This window comes from Cibotium barometz, chromosome 10 (assembly GCF_041138505.1).
Source record: "Cibotium barometz isolate CiBa-2024 chromosome 10, ASM4113850v1, whole genome shotgun sequence".
In the NCBI taxonomy this organism is placed as follows: Eukaryota; Viridiplantae; Streptophyta; class Polypodiopsida; order Cyatheales; family Cibotiaceae; genus Cibotium; species Cibotium barometz.
The window spans coordinates 16,635,954-16,656,056 of NC_141055.1; positions in this window are offsets into that span (position 1 = coordinate 16,635,954).

Below are 20,103 nucleotides of genomic sequence, written 5' to 3' on the forward strand. Positions count from 1 at the left end.
AGGGGGAGCATGGCATGAACTCTCCTTGTTGCGTGAGTGCTTTTGGTAAAGCGGCAAGGAGAGGGATTAGGTACTTGGTGTGAAGACTTGGCCCTAACTTGTGCCTAGAATCAGACTAGGTACAAGGGTGGGAAGGCTTGGCCAGGAGATCAGCAAGCATAAAGCTCTTCTCTGACATACAATCGACTCTATTGCAAGCATGCCGAGGCTATGGTAGCCATTGATCACTTGATTGGATATGCCATGGATGTTTGCTAGTGGTCAAAGCATAAAGGTCACATGAGCAAGGATATGCTTTTGATGATGATTATTTAGGGCATTAGATCATGAGTGGATATTGGGAAATTGTTTTTACATTTTGATTGAGATTTGGGCCGAATTGCGGAGAAACTACGGTAAAATTTTTGTGATTTTTTTGCACTCTACAATGGACAAAGAAGTGCAATTCAGTCCCAACTCACTCAAGATCTCTCAAGGGCCTTTGGAAGTCTTAAAAGGGTGTCTTAAGGCGGTCCTAACTAGCTATCAAGTGGTGGACTTAGACACCATCTCAGGGTACAAAGTGGACAGTTCTGTTAAGCTGAAAACCCTAATTCAGTCAAAAATTGTGCGGACTGAATTGAAGGTGTTTACATATCTTGAGAACACTACTAAAGAGCTTCCCAAAGAGCCAACAAGTTCTCAACTCCATGACCGTTTGGATGGTCAACCCTCATAGTTGACTTTCAACTAAAAGTCAAAAGAGAGAGGTATAGGGGTGTTCAATGTTACCATATTATAGTAGTGATGTGTGTGAACACACTTAGGACCGCCGGGGCACTTTTTCCCTCACTAGGAGGTTTTTTCCCCCGTGCATTGTATATACGCCCATTATCTTCTAGGGCTTGTTATCTTTCATTTTGGCACTCATAATACACTACTGTGTTGTGCTCAAGCTTCCTCATCTTCTTGAAGTTGTGTGTGCATTCCTGCAACCCTAATTCCAACAATTGGTATCAGAGCAGGCTTCCTTCTCCCGGGCAGCATCACCGGCACCTGCCGCTTCATCTCCTCCGATTGCAACGAGGTTTCACGAGCGTCTGCAGGTTAGTATATGCCGTGGGAGAGCCCGAAGGGCTCGGTCGTTTCAGAATTTTGATCTGAAGTCATTTCGCCCTCCGTTTTTGCATTCCAAGTACTGCGCAGGCAAAATCGTCCTACTGTGCAGATTTTCTGTCAAGATTAAAATCTGCAGGACAGGTGCCCATTCGTCTGTTTTGGGCTGTGCTATATAGCACAGGTCGATTTTATACAGGTTTACCTCTTGCAGACAGCATTTACATCTAGTAGTACAGTCATTGGCCATGGCTGACAACAATGATGTATTCCGCATGTTGGCTGCTGAGGATAAGTTGGATGGCACCAACTATCCATTGTGGGCATATATGATGCGACATGTATTGGTAGCAAAGGGGTTATGGAATATTGTGCAGGGTATTGATGCACGTCCTATTGTGGCTGGAAATGCTGCAAACACATCAGAAACAGGTACTGTTGATGATGGTGCAGGCACAAGTGCTGTAGCAGCTGTTCGAGAACCACCACTTTCAGCAGAGCAGATTCGTTGGGATGGTAGAGATGCGCAGGCTCATGCCTTGATTGCGCTGTCTGTCAAACGTACCATTATCCCACATATTCGCTCCTGCAGGACTTCTAAGGATGCTTGGGATGTACTTGCCACATTGTATCAGGCAAGAAATGAGGCTCGTGTTGCTTACCTCCGAAAACAGTTGGAGAATGAGCATATGAATGAAGGTGATTCTATGGATAGCTTTTTGACAAAGATCAAGGATTTCAAAGAGCAGCTCATTTCTGCAGATGAAATCCTGTCAGACAGTTCACTTGTGCAGACTGTTTTGAATGGTCTACCAGATTCTTATCAGGGTTTTGCTTCCACTCTTCGCTTGATGATGAAAGGCAATCCCAATGCCTTATCATTTGAGGAGTTAGTTTCTGTTTTGCTGCAAGAAGACCAGTCAAGGCAAAACAGGAATAATATGCGTGTCGCAGATCAAGCTTTCGGTGCTAGTCAGAGAAGCGGGAAAGGTAAAGCTGGCTTTTCTTCTAGTAAGCAGAAATCTGCAAATGCTGCGCAACCAAAGAAGGAAGACAAAGATGAGAAGAAGGGTGACAAACAGAAGACATTTTGCAAGTACTGTAAGGGAAATGATCATGTCATCAAAGCGTGTCCTAAGCTGGCTGCGAAAGAGGCTAAGAAGAAAGAGGCTGGTATGGCTGTTGCAGATGCCTCTCCTTCTAACAATGAATCTGCTAATGTTGTGCTAGATACAGAATGGGCATTCAATGCGCAGTGCAGTTATGACCCATCTTTGCATGACACATGTATGTCTGCAGTAGATTCAGATGTATGGTACTTTGACAGTGGTGCCACTAAGCATATCACCTCGCAGCGCAGTTTATTCACTTTCCTTGAGTCTGCTCCCACAGGGAATACTGTCACTTGTGCCAATAACTCCTCTTATCCCGTTAAAGGAGTTGGACAGATTGTGCTGAATGTTGCAAATGGCAACACCTTTACACTTTTTGATGCATTGTATGTGCCAGGGATCAAAAAGAATCTGCTGTCAGTCTCCGCATTTGCCAAAACAGGTTTGGTTGTAAAATTTGTGGATGACAGATGTACTGTTCATGATCTCTCTTGTGGTGACATCATTGTAGCATCTGGTTCACTATGTCGAGGGCTGTATAAGCTCAATATGGATGGCAAATGTGTAGAGGATTCAGCATGTGCTATTATGGATACGCAGGCTATTTCAAATGCAAAACTGTGGCATGCACGTTTTGGTCATCTGAATTTTGCAAGTTTGCTGCGCCTGCAGAAATCTGAAATGGTGTCTTCTTTGCCTAAGCTTGAGGCACCTGTCAAGCATGTTTGTGAGGGCTGCATATTGGGTAAAATGCAGCGTGCTTCCTTTCCCAAAGATGGATCAGTGAGAGCTGAACGCAGATTGCAGCTTGTTCACAGTGATGTTTGTGGTCCCATGCAAACTCCATCATTTGGAAACTACCTTTACTTCGTGACTTTCATTGATGATTTTACCAGGCATGCATGGGTATATCCTTTGAAGGCAAAGTCCGAAGTGTTTTTGTGCTTCAAACAGTTTTTGGTTATGGCTGAAAATGTGTCAGAAAGTAAGATGGGCACCCTCCGTTCAGATCGAGGGGGGGAGTATATGTCTTCAGAATTTAATGCATTTCTGGCTGAGCGTGGGATAAAACACCAATGTACAGTGCCGTATACACCACAGCAAAATGGTGTGGCTGAGAGGAAAAACAGGTCTCTCATGGAAATGGCAAGATGTATGGTTAAGAGTCAAAGTCTACCACATGGTTTTTGGCTTGAGGCTGTCATGTGTGCCACTTATGTACTAAACAGGTGTCCCACCAAAGCATTACAGGTTGTCACTCCATATGAGGCTTGGCATGGCCGCAAGCCATCTGTTGGCCATTTACGTGTTTTTGGTTGCCTGGCATATGCATTAGTGCCTGTGCAACATCGCAGAAAATTGGATGACAAAGCTGTCAAATGTATTTTTGTTGGATATAGTGCTGAGAGCAAAGGCTATCGTTTGTATCATCCACAGACAAAGCGCATTTTGGTTAGCCGTGATGTTGTATTTGTGGAAGATGCAGTTCAGCCCTTGGTTTCATGTACTAAGGAGACAGATATCAGCTCACGTGATGTCTATGATACATTGTTGCCTCTTTTCAGTGGTGCACAGTCAAGTGCAATACCTCATGAGGCAGTTTTTCAGCCTATGCAGGTTTTAAATGATGGCACAGATCAGCCTATATCTGATGCAGATGTGCATGATGCACTTGAGGATGAGAGACAAGAGATTGAGGGCTCTAGGAATATGCCTAGATGGCTGGTGCAGACTTTGCGTGACAGCAAGTTGGATGCCCCTTTGTCTAGTCGCACTCGTTCTGGCTCTCATGGTGCCTCTTATGCGTCAGATTGTTATGCATTGGCTGTTTCTAGTATGTGCGATGAAAGTGAGCCTGTTTCATTTGATGAGGCACAAAGTTCAGAAAATTGGATGGCTGCTATGCAAGCAGAATACGATGCTATTATGAAGAATGGTACATGGTCTTTATGTGACTTGCCCCCTGGCAAGAAGGCCATTGGCACTAAGTGGGTATACAAATTGAAGCGTAAGCCTGATGGCACAGTGGATCGCCATAAGGCTAGGCTTGTTGCAAAAGGTTATGCTCAAGAGAAGGGCATTGATTTTGATGAGACTTTTGCTCCCACATGTCGTATGACCACTGTTCGTAGCATCTGTGCATTAGCAGCTCATAATGGTTGGAATGTACATCAGTTGGACATAAAAACTGCGTTCTTAAATGGAGATTTGCATGAGGAGGTGTATGTATCGCAGCCTCGTGGTTTTGTTCAAAGAGGGCAGGAAAACAAAGTGTGCAGGTTAAAAAAGGCTTTATATGGTTTAAAGCAAGCTCCACGAGCTTGGTATGAAAAAATACATGCATATTTGACTGCACATGGGTTTCAGAATAGTCCAACAGAAAGCACTTTGTATGTTAAACGTGTGGATGGTGTACATCTAATCATTGCTCTCTATGTCGATGACATGCTGCTCACAGGACCAAATAAGAGTCATATTGCTGATTTTAAGGCTGATTTGAATGCCTCTTTTGAGATGTCAGATTTGGGGCATTTGCATCATTATTTGGGGATACAATTTAAGCAGTGTGATGGAGGAATTGCTTTGTGTCAGACAAAGTATATTGAAACATTGTTGCGGAGATTTGGCCTTGAAGACTGCAAGCCTATTGCTACTCCAATGGAGACAGGTTTGAAGTTGAGTCTTCATGATGCTGGAGATCACTTTGATGTCACACTCTATCAGACAGCTGTTGGTTGCCTCATTTATGTATGCATTACGAGGCCAGACATTCAGTTTGCAGTCTCACAGGTGAGCAGATTTATGCATAGCCCAGGCATTAAGCATTGGCAGGCAGTGAAGCGTATCTTTCGCTATTTGAGTGGTACTCGGCATCTTGGGTTGTTTTATCCCAAGGGGGGATCATTGCCGCCAGATTTACATGTTTTTTCAGATTCTGACTGGGCTGGTTGTTATGACACACGCGTGTCCACGAGTGGTTTTTGCTTCATGCTTGGAAGCTCATGCATATCATGGTTGAGCAAGAAGCAGCCTACTGTGGCCACTTCTAGTTGTGAAGCTGAGTACAGGGCAGCTTTCACAGCTACGGTTGAGTGTGTGTGGCTCAGACGCCTTATGGCTGATTTGGGTGTTGGGCAGCCATCTGCCACCACCATCTTCACTGACAGTCAGAGCGCATTGGCAGTTGCGCGGAACCCAGTGTTCCATGCTCGTACGAAGCACATTGAGGTGCACTACCATTATGTCAGGGAGAGACTCTCTGCAGGAGAGATCAGTTTGGCTTATGTGCCAACACAGGATAACCTTGCAGACCTTTTCACAAAGGCTCTGCCTCGTGAGAAGTTCGAAGCTTTTCGCAAAGCTTTGGGCTTACTCCCTTTTGTGGATTCGTCCACATAGCTAGACACTTCCCTATACATGAGTGCTAGCTCTTGTTCACCGCATCACTCCAGGGGGGATTTGTTACCATATTATAGTAGTGATGTGTGTGAACACACTTAGGACCGCCGGGGCACTTTTTCCCTCACTAGGAGGTTTTTTCCCCCGTGCATTGTATATACGCCCATTATCTTCTAGGGCTTGTTATCTTTCATTTTGGCACTCATAATACACTACTGTGTTGTGCTCAAGCTTCCTCATCTTCTTGAAGTTGTGTGTGCATTCCTGCAACCCTAATTCCAACATTCAAAGTGGTGATCCAGGGTGATAGAAGTATTCTTCTCATCAAGATAGACGTGGCAAGCCTTTGATCTTTCAATTCCAACATCGGTAGCACCAAAAACCCTCATTTGGTACCATGGGTGACCACGAACAAGAAGAAATGCCTTTACATGACATGAATTATTACATGGTGAATGAGAGCATGTCAGGGCATACAAGTGGAAGTGCACAAGTTTCTTTGAAGCACATTACTTTCGATATGCTAAAGGTTACTATCACAAAATCTATGAAGGATGCACAAAGGGATATTTGCTTCCAAAATAGTGAGTTTTTTAGGCAAAACAGTGAGCATTTGCGGCAAAGCAATGTTCTCATGGAGAAAATGTCCAATTCTATGAATGAGGGCTTCAAGACGCTTGGTGATGGGGTAAATGAAGAAGTGCAAAGGTGTGTGAAAAATATTGATAATTCCCTTGATAGGACAAGAGGCTAGTCACAACCACAAAGATCACTTCCAAATCCATCATCTTGTGGGCTTAATCGGCATGGAAAGGTTGAAATTGAGGTGGAAACTTCCAATGGGTACACTCAAAGTATGAAGACAGCACTTCAAGAGAACCCAAAAGATGTTTCTCATGTTGATTCACCATTGTCAAAGCCCTATGGAAAGGAGCAAAAGCATAGGCAAGATTTTATGGAGTCAAAACAAAAGGAAATAGACATAATTAATGAAGATAACAAACATATATATGCACGGTTATATGACGAGGTCATACACTCCAAGTTACCAAAGCCCTTGGCAAAGGATGAATTTGTGGATCGTATGATTTCGACTCCTATTGGAAGCTTATGGTTCAAGCATGGCATTTCCATGCAATTAGGAAGACAAAGTGAAGCAAGTGACATGCAAATTTGGAGGCAAAGCTAGACAAAGGTGGCTGCACAAGTAATGCATGAGTACAAATGGGATTGGGAAAATTTAGCCTATGAAGTGATACAAAACTTTGTGGCTACTCAAGAGCAATGGAGCTTTAAGGAGAAATGCATGCCATTATGACATGTGGATTCATTGCCTAAGTATGCCGAGGAATATTGGTACCTTTCCTTCTTTGTGCTTAACATTGAGGAGAAGGAAATCATAGGTAGATTTATGCAAAAATTAGGGAAGGCGTTTATGCAAGTGGTCCAATGCATCATGGATATTGACAATGACATTGCTCTTAATGAGATCATGTTGTTAGTGGAGCTCTTCTACAAGCCTACCTCATCTATACATGGGCTTTCTACTAGGAGTTCACTTCAGTCCACATCTCTTATTGAAAGCCATTGCTATGGAGACATCATGGATATTGACAATGACATTGCTCTTAATGAGATCATGTTGTTAGCGGAGCTCTTCTACAAGCCTACCTCATCTATACATGGGCTTTCTACTAGGAGTTCACTTCAGTCCACATCTCTTATTGAAAGCCATTGCTATGGAGACATTTAAAGTGATGATGGAGATGTTAATGATTTGTGTCAAGTGTCTTCAATGCATGTATGGATGGTTGAAAATGAACCAGTGGGGACAACCATGAAGATGCAAGTGTTGATGGGAAAGATGAAGAGCAAATGCATGGATCTTTTCTTGGGGAGAATTGCATGGATAAAGATGAATGCAATGAGACTCTTCTAGATGAGGGAGACAACTCTTATGAAGATCTTCATGGTGTTGCATTGCATGACGGATTTATGGTTACCGACCATGAAGATGTGGCATATGATGTGGATTCACAAAATAAGGATGTGGATGAAAGTAATAATGTGGTTGATTGTGATCTTTATGATGACATTTATGAGGAAAACGCTTTGGGTAGTGATGATGATAATGCTTTGGTTCATGGAAGTGATTCATGGGTGGACTTTGATGGGCGGATCATTGGTTGGTGATGACACTTCCAACCATGATATTTCATAACCATTTGATCCCGGTATACATGGCAAGATGCTTGACGTGGATTCATTTCCATTTGATTCTGGTATACATGGCAAGATGCTTGATGTGGATTCATTTCTATATGATCCGGGTGGACAGCATGAATTACCACTTGGATTTCCATTTGACCCGGGTGGATACTATGTATTATCATATGCAAAAAAAGTTGGATCCAAAGGCAAATAAATGCATCTTCAATTAGTTACGCTTTGGAGTAGAAATGTTATAGATGTTATAACCCTACTAGCATGTAAAGATGGGGAAAAGAGAAAGAGAAAGATTTCACTCATAATGGAGTACCACATGCACTCATAATGGAGTACCACATGCACTCAAGGGAGTACCACCATAGCCAAGAAGCATGAAGCTCCAAGAATTATCATCATTGATAAAAGTACATGTTGGTAAAAGTATGTTCCCCTAGTTACAATATTCACTTATATGCTTGCCCACCATTTCACACTCATTAAAGTTGGGCCTCCATACTTGCCTGGTCATACTTATTCCCATGGACTCTCTTTGAGTCTAATTCCAAGCCCCCTTCATTATTACAAACCATCCCTACCCAAAGGTTTTGTCCTTGAAACCATGTATGGAGCAATGTATGGGCTGTGTTGACTTCTCTCATGAATGCAGAAGTATATTTGTTGCATCTCCAAAAGTACCTCACACAAAAGAACTCCACATAGAGTTGTCCACTTATTTGATGTACATATGGATTTCTCTCTATGATATCCATAAGCCCACGAAGTCTTGTTGAGTGTTGATTGATGAGTGGTGAAGTACACCAATGACCACGGCTGTCCAAACAGTAAATTTACAGTAATGGCATCCTTCATATCATCATTCCAATCCAGCATATAGTTATCTAAAGGTGCCGTACAGCTGCACTTATTCCATGAAGACTCAAGAATAAGGTAATAGGTGACCCACTCCAAGTACCCATCAATAAGGTTGACTTCCAAAGATGCCCGATTCAAAAGGAAACCCTTCCACTTTCCAATGGTAATGCATAGTATCCACCCGACTCGAATATGGACATATGCAATACACCCAAACACTTTCAAGTGAGACACATCCGATTTTATGTCTATAAACTTTTATTCAAGCGCATCATACCATGAACAGCTATAGTGGGGGTCCTGTTTATAATGTACATAGTAGTTGCTACTACTTTTGCCCAAAAATAATGTGGCATATTCTTTATAGACATCGAGGCACATGCCATTTCTGCAATGTGCCTATTTTTTCTTTCTGCAAATCCATTCTTTTTCGGAGTGTACCTGCATGTAAACTGTCTCTTAATTCCCTCCTTTCTTAAGAAATCAGTGAAATCATTGGAGAAATATTGTCCCCCACCATCTGATCTCAGGCATTTTATTTTTATGCCTTTTTCCTTCTCAACCACGACTTTAAATCTGTAAAAGTGAGCAAACACCTCACTTTTCTCCTTCATGAAATAAACCCATACTTTCCTAGTGTGATCATTAATGAATATAACATATTACCTGCTGCAACCTTCAAACTGTTGTAATCTTGGTCGGTCTCCATAGATCTAAATGTATAACATCTAATGGCCTTGCACTCACATGCTTTTCATGTGGGAAAGCATGTTTGGCCTACTTACCTAGCTTGCATGCTTCACATACTTTATGCATGCCATCTGTTGATATATGCAAGTGAATGGGTGTGTGCGGGAACAAGCCCTTAGCAAGAGACTGTAAAAGGGAGTCTGTAATTCAGTGGGTAGCAGTGAAAAGGTGAGAGGAATCTACTGATGAGAGAATCAAGGGTAGCATGACTGAATATAGGGGTGTGGAAAGATTCTAGGAAAAGATGCCCCCAGATGTAGGGGAGGTGGAACAAATCAACGAGAAATCATTGGGATTAGATGCTTGGCATCTTGTGGATGTACAACCTATAAATTGAGGCATTGGCCTAATGAGAAATTGCTCGTTTTTTAGTATCCATGCCTACATTATCCTATAAGATTAATTTCTCACTAACCTCATCTTCCACATCATCTAATCACTTGCTAATTATGTTGATTCTTGCATTTGATCCACCATAGCCCACTCTTGCTTGCATTTCATCATGGTATTAGAGCTACAAATCCATGCCCAACATGTCTTAGCCCTTCATCAAGTGTTTTATTCCCATCATTAGCCCATAATCATAATTATAAGCACTAATCTTCTCTCTTCTCCATAGCCAAGTTATACCCCCAGCTAGTAGAGGAGGTCCCTCTCCCTTCACACACACCCATTGCCCAAGCCCTTTTAGAGGCATAAACTAGACTCAGGGCTCTCCACGGAGCCCAAAGGAATCGGTGTTTTTTAATGCAAAACGACGGCAGCAGCCTATTTATTAGGCGCCAGTAAATTTGGGAAAAAAGCTTCATATGACAAGCTCGCTTCAAATTCATCTAATTCCAGCTAGGCCTAGGGTTTTCAAGCATGCTCTATAAGCTGGTGAAGACGGTTTTTATTTCATCAAGTCTACAGTGAGATCCAGCATTGTGCACAGTTAGGAAAGTGCCTCTGTTAATCACTTGATTAATTCTTCATTAAAGCTTAAATCTTGATGTTTAAAACATATCTAGACACATTTATCTACTATATATTAAAGCATTTTGAGATTAGATTTGTGCAAGTGGATCAATTGAAGATTCCAAGTGGGGACAACCTTCTGCACATGAACAATGAATTATCTTGGTAAATTTCTTAATTAATTCACCTAATCAAGGTGTTAAATAAAGCATTGGTGGATCTAATCCAACATTGGGAAAGTGCTACACAATTCTAATTGAATTTCCCGTCACAAACACTATCCCAATTTATCCCTCTAAATCAGTGTATTCTCTACACACACAAATTGTGAACTAGTACACCTAGTTTTCTGAGCATCATTAGTGATCAAAACTTATTGTAATCATCAAACTCAAAATGTAAAAGGGTAGACACTTTCCTTGAATCTTGAATTGGATCAAGAGGTAAGACCCCCTTCACATCATCATGAGCAGTGCACAAGAAATAGCTAAATTTAACGGGGAGCAGTTCCATACATGGTAAACAAAGACCATGTATTTGCTCATGAGGAAAATCTATGGGGACTAGTTGAGGGAAAAGATGAATGTGTCCAGAGGAGATTGGGGAGAATGAGTGGAAGAGCGGGAATGAGAAGGCATTAGGGCTCATTGCACTTAGCTTAAATTATGAAATCGTTCACCACATTGCACAAGGATACAACGAGCTAAAGATGCATGGGATGAACTTAACAAATTATTTGGCACTCAAGCAAAAAACTCAAAGATAAATCTGCTAATGCAATTCTACAAATTTTACATGAAGGAAAGTGAACCTCTAACCACACACTTGAATAAATACAAAAGCATTAAGCAACAACTGGTAGCCATTGGGAAGAAGGTAGAGGACTAGCAATGCTTCTGAAGAGTGTGGACAAAGGAGAGTATGAGAACATTGCGGCAACCTTAAAGAATGTACTAGATTTGAAGCTGCATGAGATCGAAGGAGCTCTACTAGAGCAAGAGATCGAAGGAGCTCTACTAGAACAAGAGAACAAGGTCAAAGAGAAGAAAGGATTGGACCCAACAACTGGAGAGGAGAGAGCATTCTACACCCGAGGAGGACTCTCACGAGGACGAGGATGAGGAAGAGGCACGGGAGGAGGAAGGACCTTCACTTGCCACAACTGTGGGAAGCCAGGACACATGGCTAGAGACTGCTATAGCAAACCAAATGAAGAAGGATCGACATCGGCAAACTTCATGGAGACTCCTAAGGAAGAGGAATCAGGACATCTTTTCTGAGAGAGAAAGAGAGAGAAACCCCACAACCCAATGTAACCTACCCCAATGGAGTAAAACCACCTCAAGCCACCGATGATGTAGGCCATGTGGTAGATGTATGTGTGAGCACTTTAGTCAAGGTCACGAGCACTTGTAGTAGCCTTGGACACATAGAGAGAGAAGTGTCAAGGACTATGAGTTAGGGACTTGAGGCACTTGCGAGTTACCAAGTAAGAGGGAACTTAGTATAGGGTCCAGGTGTGCTAGAATTATTCACTTGAGGAGAGGTGTTGAAATATGCAAGTGAATGGGTGTGTGCAGGAACAAGCCCTTAGCAAGAGACTGTAAAAGGGAGTCTGTAATTCAGTGGGGGTAGCAGTGAAAAGGTAAGAGGAATCTATTGATGAGAGAATCAAGGGTAGCATGAGTGAATATAGGGGTGTAGAAAGATTCTTGCCCCTAGATATAGGGGAGGTGGCACAAATCAAGGATAAATTAGTGGGATTAGATGCTTGGCATCTTGTGGATGTACAACCTATAAATTGAGGCATTGGCCTAATGACAAATTGCTAGTTTTTGAGTATCCATGCTTACATTATCCTATTAGATGAATTACTCACTCATCTTAATCATCATCTAATCACTTGCTAGTTATGTCAATTCTTGCATTTGATCTACCATAGCCCACTCTTGCTTGCATTTCATCACCATCAATCTTAGACTTTAGCAAGTCTGCAATAATATTTTGGGCCTACATAAACTTTAGTTGTTGTATATTCACATGACCAATGTGCTTGTGCCATATGTCAATATCTATAATAACACCCATTCCATGCACAAACATAGATGCCTTTATATTAAGAATGTTCACATACAAAGTAAACATCCTACCATTTCTGTTACCCTTTGCAACCAAGCGACATTTCTATTACCCTTTGCAACCAAGCGACATTTCTGTTACCCTTTGCAACCAAGCGACATTAATTTTTGAATTCTTCTACAAAAAATCCTTGAGGATTAAACCTCACTTGTTGCAGACCTTGCTCAACGATCTATCCAACAAAAACCAAGTTTTTTGTAAAACATAAAGTACATCTGCTATAAGTACTTCATTTTTCCATCTTGCATAGACAATGGTATTTCACCAACATGTGCAATGGGATACACATAGTATCATTACTTGTTTCTACATAACCTGGCTTTTTTATTTTTTGCATGTCTCTAAACCACTCACCATGATTGGTCATGTGGTTAGAGGTCTCAGAATCCACATACCATACATCTTTAAATCATGATATATCTCCTATTTTTGTGGAACTGAGCATATGCTACATGTTAAACAACTTCTCACTTCTATCACCACCCTGTTTACTTGATGATGCATAGTTGCCTTATTGCAACTTTTAACTTTTAGTGTCATTTTTATTTTTAAATTAGTCCATTGCCATGTGCTATGGTTTGCCACAATAATAATAGCACTCTATGTTATTTGCACTCTAATTTCTTTGCCAACCACCTCAGCCCCTCTAGCTCCCCCTGCCTCTAGACTGGCCTCTTCCCTCTTCCACCTATGTGTGATTGTTGTTGTTTCTAAGTCACGAATCATTTGATTTTTGTGTCTATAATTCTTATTTCCATGTTGGCCACCACCTTGGCCTTGACCACACCCTCTACCTCTGCCTCTACATGAATTGGAGTAGAAGGAATGTTCTGATGTGTCCTTGATTTGTGAAGAAGATTCCTCACCTAGATAATTTTCTTCTATGATCGACATAGACACTAAGTCCCGAAAGTTGGAAACATTCTCCCTGATTGCAATGGAGGCCTTAAATATCTCGTACTCTTTGCCAAGCCCCCGTTTAGGGAAACACTAAATCATCATCTTCCATCAATACATTGATAGATCCAAGGGTTTCAACAATTCCCTTTATCTTTAAATCATACTCATTTTGATAGACATACTTTTCTTCTCCACAATATGCAACTCTTATTTTAGCTACCATTTCCTTGTGTTTGTGTTGATCTAGGACATTTGCATGAGGTTATGCCATGCAGTTGCTAGATTGTTGTCATCCTGTATGTGTCCTATCATTGTGTCTATGACTCGAATAATTAAAAGCCAATACATGAATTTCCTTGCACTCTAGTTCCAGTCCTTTAATGCCTTTACATCACTGGAGTGGCATTCTCTTCAGGAAACTCAAGAGGCTCTTCTCATTAGGGAAAATTGAAACTCATTTTGGGACCCTCTAAGAAATTATTCATTTTCCTATTTATTTTATGTCAAGAATCTGTAAAAAATAAAAACATGATCTAAAAGAAATATTATTATGACATTAACAATGTTACACATCGTATTAACGAACACTAACTACTGTACACACCATACTGAAGGTATTTTCTATTTAATATCAAACATTAAATTCATATAATTTCTAAATTTTGTAGGGTAACAAATAATTTTTGTGACATTAATCCTAATTCGGTATGATAAAGGTATCATTTGTATTAGCATACAACCGAAAAAATGGAAGGAGGTGAACTTTCAAACCAAAAGAGGCTTTATCATCTTCATATAGATCTTGAAGCGATTTTGCTCCAGTTCATAAAAGGAGAAAGGGTCCACGCATTGGTGCTATGGAGAGAGAGAACATGAGGTCATCAAGATTGCACCATATTGATTTATGGTGTGATGACCCAATTTATCCCAAATTCCCAATCACAAACTCCACTTCCTGTTTTTTTAATCCAACATCACTCTTAAGATTTGTAGGAAAACAAAGGTCTACTTGGATATATATCAGGTCACTCAACAATTACAGATTGTTAACCAAAACATATTGCCTTGTGCAAGAGAGGGAGAGAAGAAGAGAATGATTCCATTCAAGGGTCAATTCAGAGACTTGCACGTAGCCAATCCTAATGAGGGTTCACTTCTCGATGTGAGGCTACTAGGGGCTCACTCCACCTCCACTTGTGTCACTCAAATGGCGATCCACAAGCTAGGTAGTGAGCAAGGAATAAGGGAGCTATGGAAAGCTCTACCTTCACTCAATGCCAATGTGCATGCAAGAGGGATCTTGAGAGGGAGACAAGAGAAGGGAGAAGAGAAGAGAAGATTAGACTAGAACCATCCACTCCATGCATACACCACAATCAAGTAAGCTAGCAGTCACAAACACAAGCTTATAACCATAAACACAAGACAGAGAGAGAGAGAGAGAGAGAGAGAGAGAGAGAGAGAGAGAGAGAGAGAGAGCGAGCAAGAGAGAGAGAGAGAGAGAGAGAGAGAGAAGGCAAGAGAGAGAGAGAGAGAGAAGGCAAGACTTAATTGCTACAAATAGGATTGTCCCTTTTCATATTTCATAAATCACTTATATACATGAGCTCACTTTTTTTAACAATGGTCGGTCGCCCATTTACAATTGGGGGCCCAAAATTGGCTCCTAGCTCTATGTACATCTAGGCTCATTCCTGACTGGCACTACACAAGTCATAATCCCAGTCATCCCATATATCTTTTCTCATTAAGTGCTTTAGCACGGTTATATAATGATGTATTACAAGAAGTGTAACCATGCTTAAAAAATGATGTTAACCAGTGTGGTTAACATACCCCCCTCCCTAATTCGAATCCATCCTCAGAGCTGGCAAGGGATCTAGCATGGTAGTAGATCGAGTAGGTGTGGATGAAGTCTCGCCGCAACGTGGGATGAAGGGGGGCTCAATGGAAGACTTTGTAACTTGTCCAGAAGTTGGTCTCCATCATGTCTTCAAATGTTTGTAAGCACCAGGCAGGCATCCATTGGATGCACTCGTAGTAGCCAAAAAGCTGCTTCAAAGTGGGGCCTTTGTTGAGAGGGAAGTCCAAGCCTTGACTGCCCTCATGGTAGTGGTGCCAATCCGGGAAGGTTTTCAAGATATTGATGATGAGGTTAAAAAAACTAGATGGTGGCCACCACCACTGTAGTATCTGGTACCTACTTGTATCTGTCATCAATGAAGGCGTATATACACGTAAGCATGGTGTCCTCAGTGCAAGGGTTCTTGGTCATCGGAGGAGAAAAACAAGGGAAGTTGTAGTGAGGCTTTGGGTTCTTTGCTTGCTCCTAATGAAAAGGTTCCAGGCCGTGGCAATAGATGAGCAGATATGCTGGATCAATATGTAGTTGGCGCTGCTCTCCCATGAGTTTGAACGTGATGGGGCGAGTTGCGGTGGGGGGCCTGTGATAGCTGTTGTGTTGACAAGGGGGGTGCTCACACTTCCACCTATGATGTCGAGGTAGTAGGGCCACACGACATGGATGTCCACGTGGTCAGTCACCCTGGTGACTAGGGCCTCCTAGAGTTGTCGACTAAGTAGGATGTTTTTTGTCTGCTCGAACTTTGTGTGATCTAATGGATCGTGCCAGTTGAGGGAGTTCAGGGGGGATGCACCTCATCTTTCTCTTGGGGTGGGGTCAAGGGGATTTATCCTTCCTTCAAAGGTGTGGGGGAGGGGATGTAGAGGGGCAGTTGTGACGAAGGTAGAGGGGTGGCCGATGATGAGGCAAATGTGGTGAGGGTTGCAGTAAATAAAGGGCGAGGCATTGTCAATGTCGAGGGTATGTCTTTGAGGGGTACGGGAAGGCCTAATGGAGACTCAAGGTGGGGGGTGAGGAAGGAGTTGGTGATGGAGGCGGAGTGGGGATGTGAGAGGGTGTAGAGGATTTTGAGAGGAATAGAAAAAGTGTGGTGGTACTGGGTGGGGATGGAGGTGGTGGGGTTTGGGTTCTTGTGGTAGGGTGAGATGGGTTGGGAGGGGGGGTTGATGTGGGAGATATGAGGGAGGGGGTCGATGATCCGGGTGGTTTCTCGAGGTTTCTCCACTGATGTTGTCATTGTCATTGTCATCATCTTCAGAGGAGGTGTTGTCACAGCTTTTGGAGTGAAAGAAGGTCTTAAGAAGGTGCGGGCTTCGGTGGAATCTTGGGGGATGAACTCCATGGGGAAGGCCATGTGGGAGTCATCAAACTACATGATCCCCGTGGCCTATATGATCTCCAACTGAAGATGGCAGCATTGATAAAGAACTAGAAGACCCTCGGCTATATATAGCGAAAGCTCCTGGGGGTGGAGGGATTTGTAGGCCGTGTATACAATATCCCAGCCAATGTTGTGGAGGTAACGGAGGGCGTCGACAGTGCAGGGGGAGGAGTATGGATAAGGGCATACCCCATCTGGGACCACAAGTTTGATGGGGTCGGTTTGCTCTGTTGGTTGCACAAAGCGAAGGAGATAGGCCCAGTTCATGAGATTAACTTGGAGGGGATGGGCAGGGAGTTCAAAAAAATGGTGGGAGGTGTGAAAGAAAGCTGGCCTTAAAAGAAAAAGGTTTCCATGAGGGAGATGGAGTGGAGGTGCAGCTTAGTGAGGATATATGAGAAGATAGCTTGTGAGAGGGGTTCGTTGATGAAGATATCATGTTGAAGTAAATTCAAGCGAATGGTGCAAAAGTAAAGTTCAAGGAGTTGGACTGGGTTTTGGGGAGGGATGGCGAGGATTGGGAGTTTGGTGGCGGTTTCCATCAATGCATCGACCTTTTTTCAAACGCGTTGGGGACGGGGCCAGATGGGGTGGGTGGGGCTTGGGTGGCCCGAGCTTCTGCGACTTTGAGTTGAGGGGTTTTGTGGTGGAGGGCTTCCTCAAAGACCTCGCGGTACTGCTAGAAGGCAAGGGTGGTGGTTGTGAGGTTCTCTTCAGCTTTTTCCACTCTTGTCAGAGGTCTTAGGCTTCGTCTTAGGCAAAAGAGAGGGTGTATAGTGCTTGCTATTCTACTTCTTGGGCCACCTAGAGCTATTGCTGAAGGTCTCGATGAGTGAGGAGAGGGTGTTGGCTATAGTCAAGTCTCGATCTTCCAGTGCCCATTGGAGGTTAATGTTGGTGATGGTGGCATCATAAAGAGCTTCTTGGCTCTATTTCTCTTGGGACTTTGCAAGCAACATTTGTTGCTGCACACGGTTGCTTGCTCTTGTTGACTGTACATGAAATCCGTCATATGGCTAATAAGCTCTCTAGAACACCATATTGGGGAATATGGGAATTTTCCATAAGTTTGGGACACGTGGTCAAATATTTGGATTAATCATAACTTGAACACCGTTACTCCAAATTGAGCGCTCTATAGCTCACTAGATTCCATTTTCCAAGCGCTTTCCAACAATAGGTCACATGATATGGTTTTGAAAAACTTATAGGCATGTTATCCAGGTCCCACCTTTTTAGTATTCAAAAAATGGGAGTTGGAAAATTCCCAAACTCACGAATATAGTATTCTAGCCAAGTTTGAGAAGCCTTGGTGGGCGAAGTTTGGTACTACTCCATGCATTGAGCGGATGCCCTCCAAGTAAGCCTCATGTGAGCAGAAATTGCTTGTTCATGTCGAGTGGAGGGTTTCCAATGTGTTGCACTGGGAGGAGGCAGGGGAAGAGGGGCTGGCTTCTTAGAAGTGAGGAGGGTATGGAGAGGAGCCCAGGGGTGGTTGCATCTTGTATAGGTTTTGGCCAAAGAATGCTTTGCGATGCACCTCCACTTCAGCGGGCTTCAGCGTCTTGTGCCTTGGTATCTGGGCCAGTGAAAGATCCCTACCCCCTTCATGCAACGGATTCGGGGATGCTAGCAGCGGAAGTGGCACTTCTTGCATAGGGCAGGATCCCTCACTCGGGGCCTCGTCCACCACGCATATCCGGACAAGAGACTAATCCCTTGGTTCTCAAAAACTGAACCCGGAAAAACTTCCCCCTACTGGAAAGCACGGGCGATTCCTCCACGATATTTGTACTCTAACGTATCAGTGTCATTAGTGACCAAACTGATCCGACCGAACCTGTGAGTCACTTGGTCAGATCAAGGAAGAAACTTGCACATGGATCATAGAAACCAACGCTTTTTTCCCCCATCGAGAGACACAGCCGCGTTGATTCTTTTTCCATAGAACAATTTCTATCTGGGATTTACTTCATCTATCGTACTATAACAGAATTGAGTCTCATTTTACGGATCTATCAGTCCAGCCTAGTCCCATGAGTTAGCCAACCGCCTAACCACTGTAGTGATGGGATCCAATTAGGAAGTTGGTTAGGTTTTTTTCCGGGTACCAGGGAAAAGAGTACCCAGGCCCCCTAGCCAGATATTCATGTAAATTTAACGCTAGTCACACCACTTACACACCCAATATGAAATTGCCTTTTTCACAGATTCAGCTATCTTTAAAACAATCATTTAATGAAACCATAGTGTCACTGATCATAATCCTCCAAAATATCCGGTTGAGTCCTAATTTCCAATCATTCCTTCATCAGTGTACCTATGGCATCATTGGCAACCAGAACACTCACCACCTGTCCCTCAAGGGCCTTTTCGATAGTTCCTAGCTCATAGTACCCGACAATATATTCACTTATAAAAATCAAGATGGAATCTCCGTTGAAGATCAGCAAGATCAACCAACAGATCCATATAAAAGAGCCATGGACTCATCCGTTGTTGAGGACCAGCAAGGTCAATCAACCAGATCCATGCCCGGTTTCAGAAAACAACTCTTACTTCTTGTTCCAATATCTTCCCCGATGCATGCGTGGGTATCTTCGGTGACCCAGAGCCCGAGCACCGTATGGTCAGTACCCTCTAGGATCCTTCGCAAGTGACCTAGCGCTTCACTCATAGGTCGCTTCCTTGGTCCCTCATCCACCGTACTGGAAGCTCACCATTTAAATCGAACCGAGGCTGGTCAAGACCTCGGCCGACCTTGCTACGCGAGACGTCCTCCGTTGACTCTCCGTCAGCTGTTGCAACTTTATCAGTTAGGTCTCCCCACGACCTCATTCTCAAGACGGTCAAAATGCTTCCCCATCATTATTGACATAAAACAGTCATTTAAAGACAGGTCATAAATATAGTTTCTATAATGAACTCTCGTCTTTCACATTGTTCCACATCTGTCCACATTACTTAATCCATATCCAATTCATATGTATTCCTATTCTCATCCAATCACATCATTTTTCATCTCATCACATCTTTCCTCATTTATCCTCATCACATCTCATCCACTCGCATCTACCCATATTCACATCCCATCACACCTCATTCATTTACATCATATATCATTCATTCACATCTATCTCAATTTACATCACATTCATTTCATATCTCATCTCATTCATTCTTATCCTGATTCACATCTCATCCATTCACATCCCATATCATTCATTTACATCCGATTCACATGACATCACATCTCATTCATTCACATCCTGATTCACATCACATTACATCTCATCCATTCACTCACATCGACATCACATCCTTTCACATACTCATCCACATCCATTCTTTCACATACACGTCCACATCCATTCTTCCACATACACGTCCACATCCATTCTTCCACATACACTTCCACATCTATT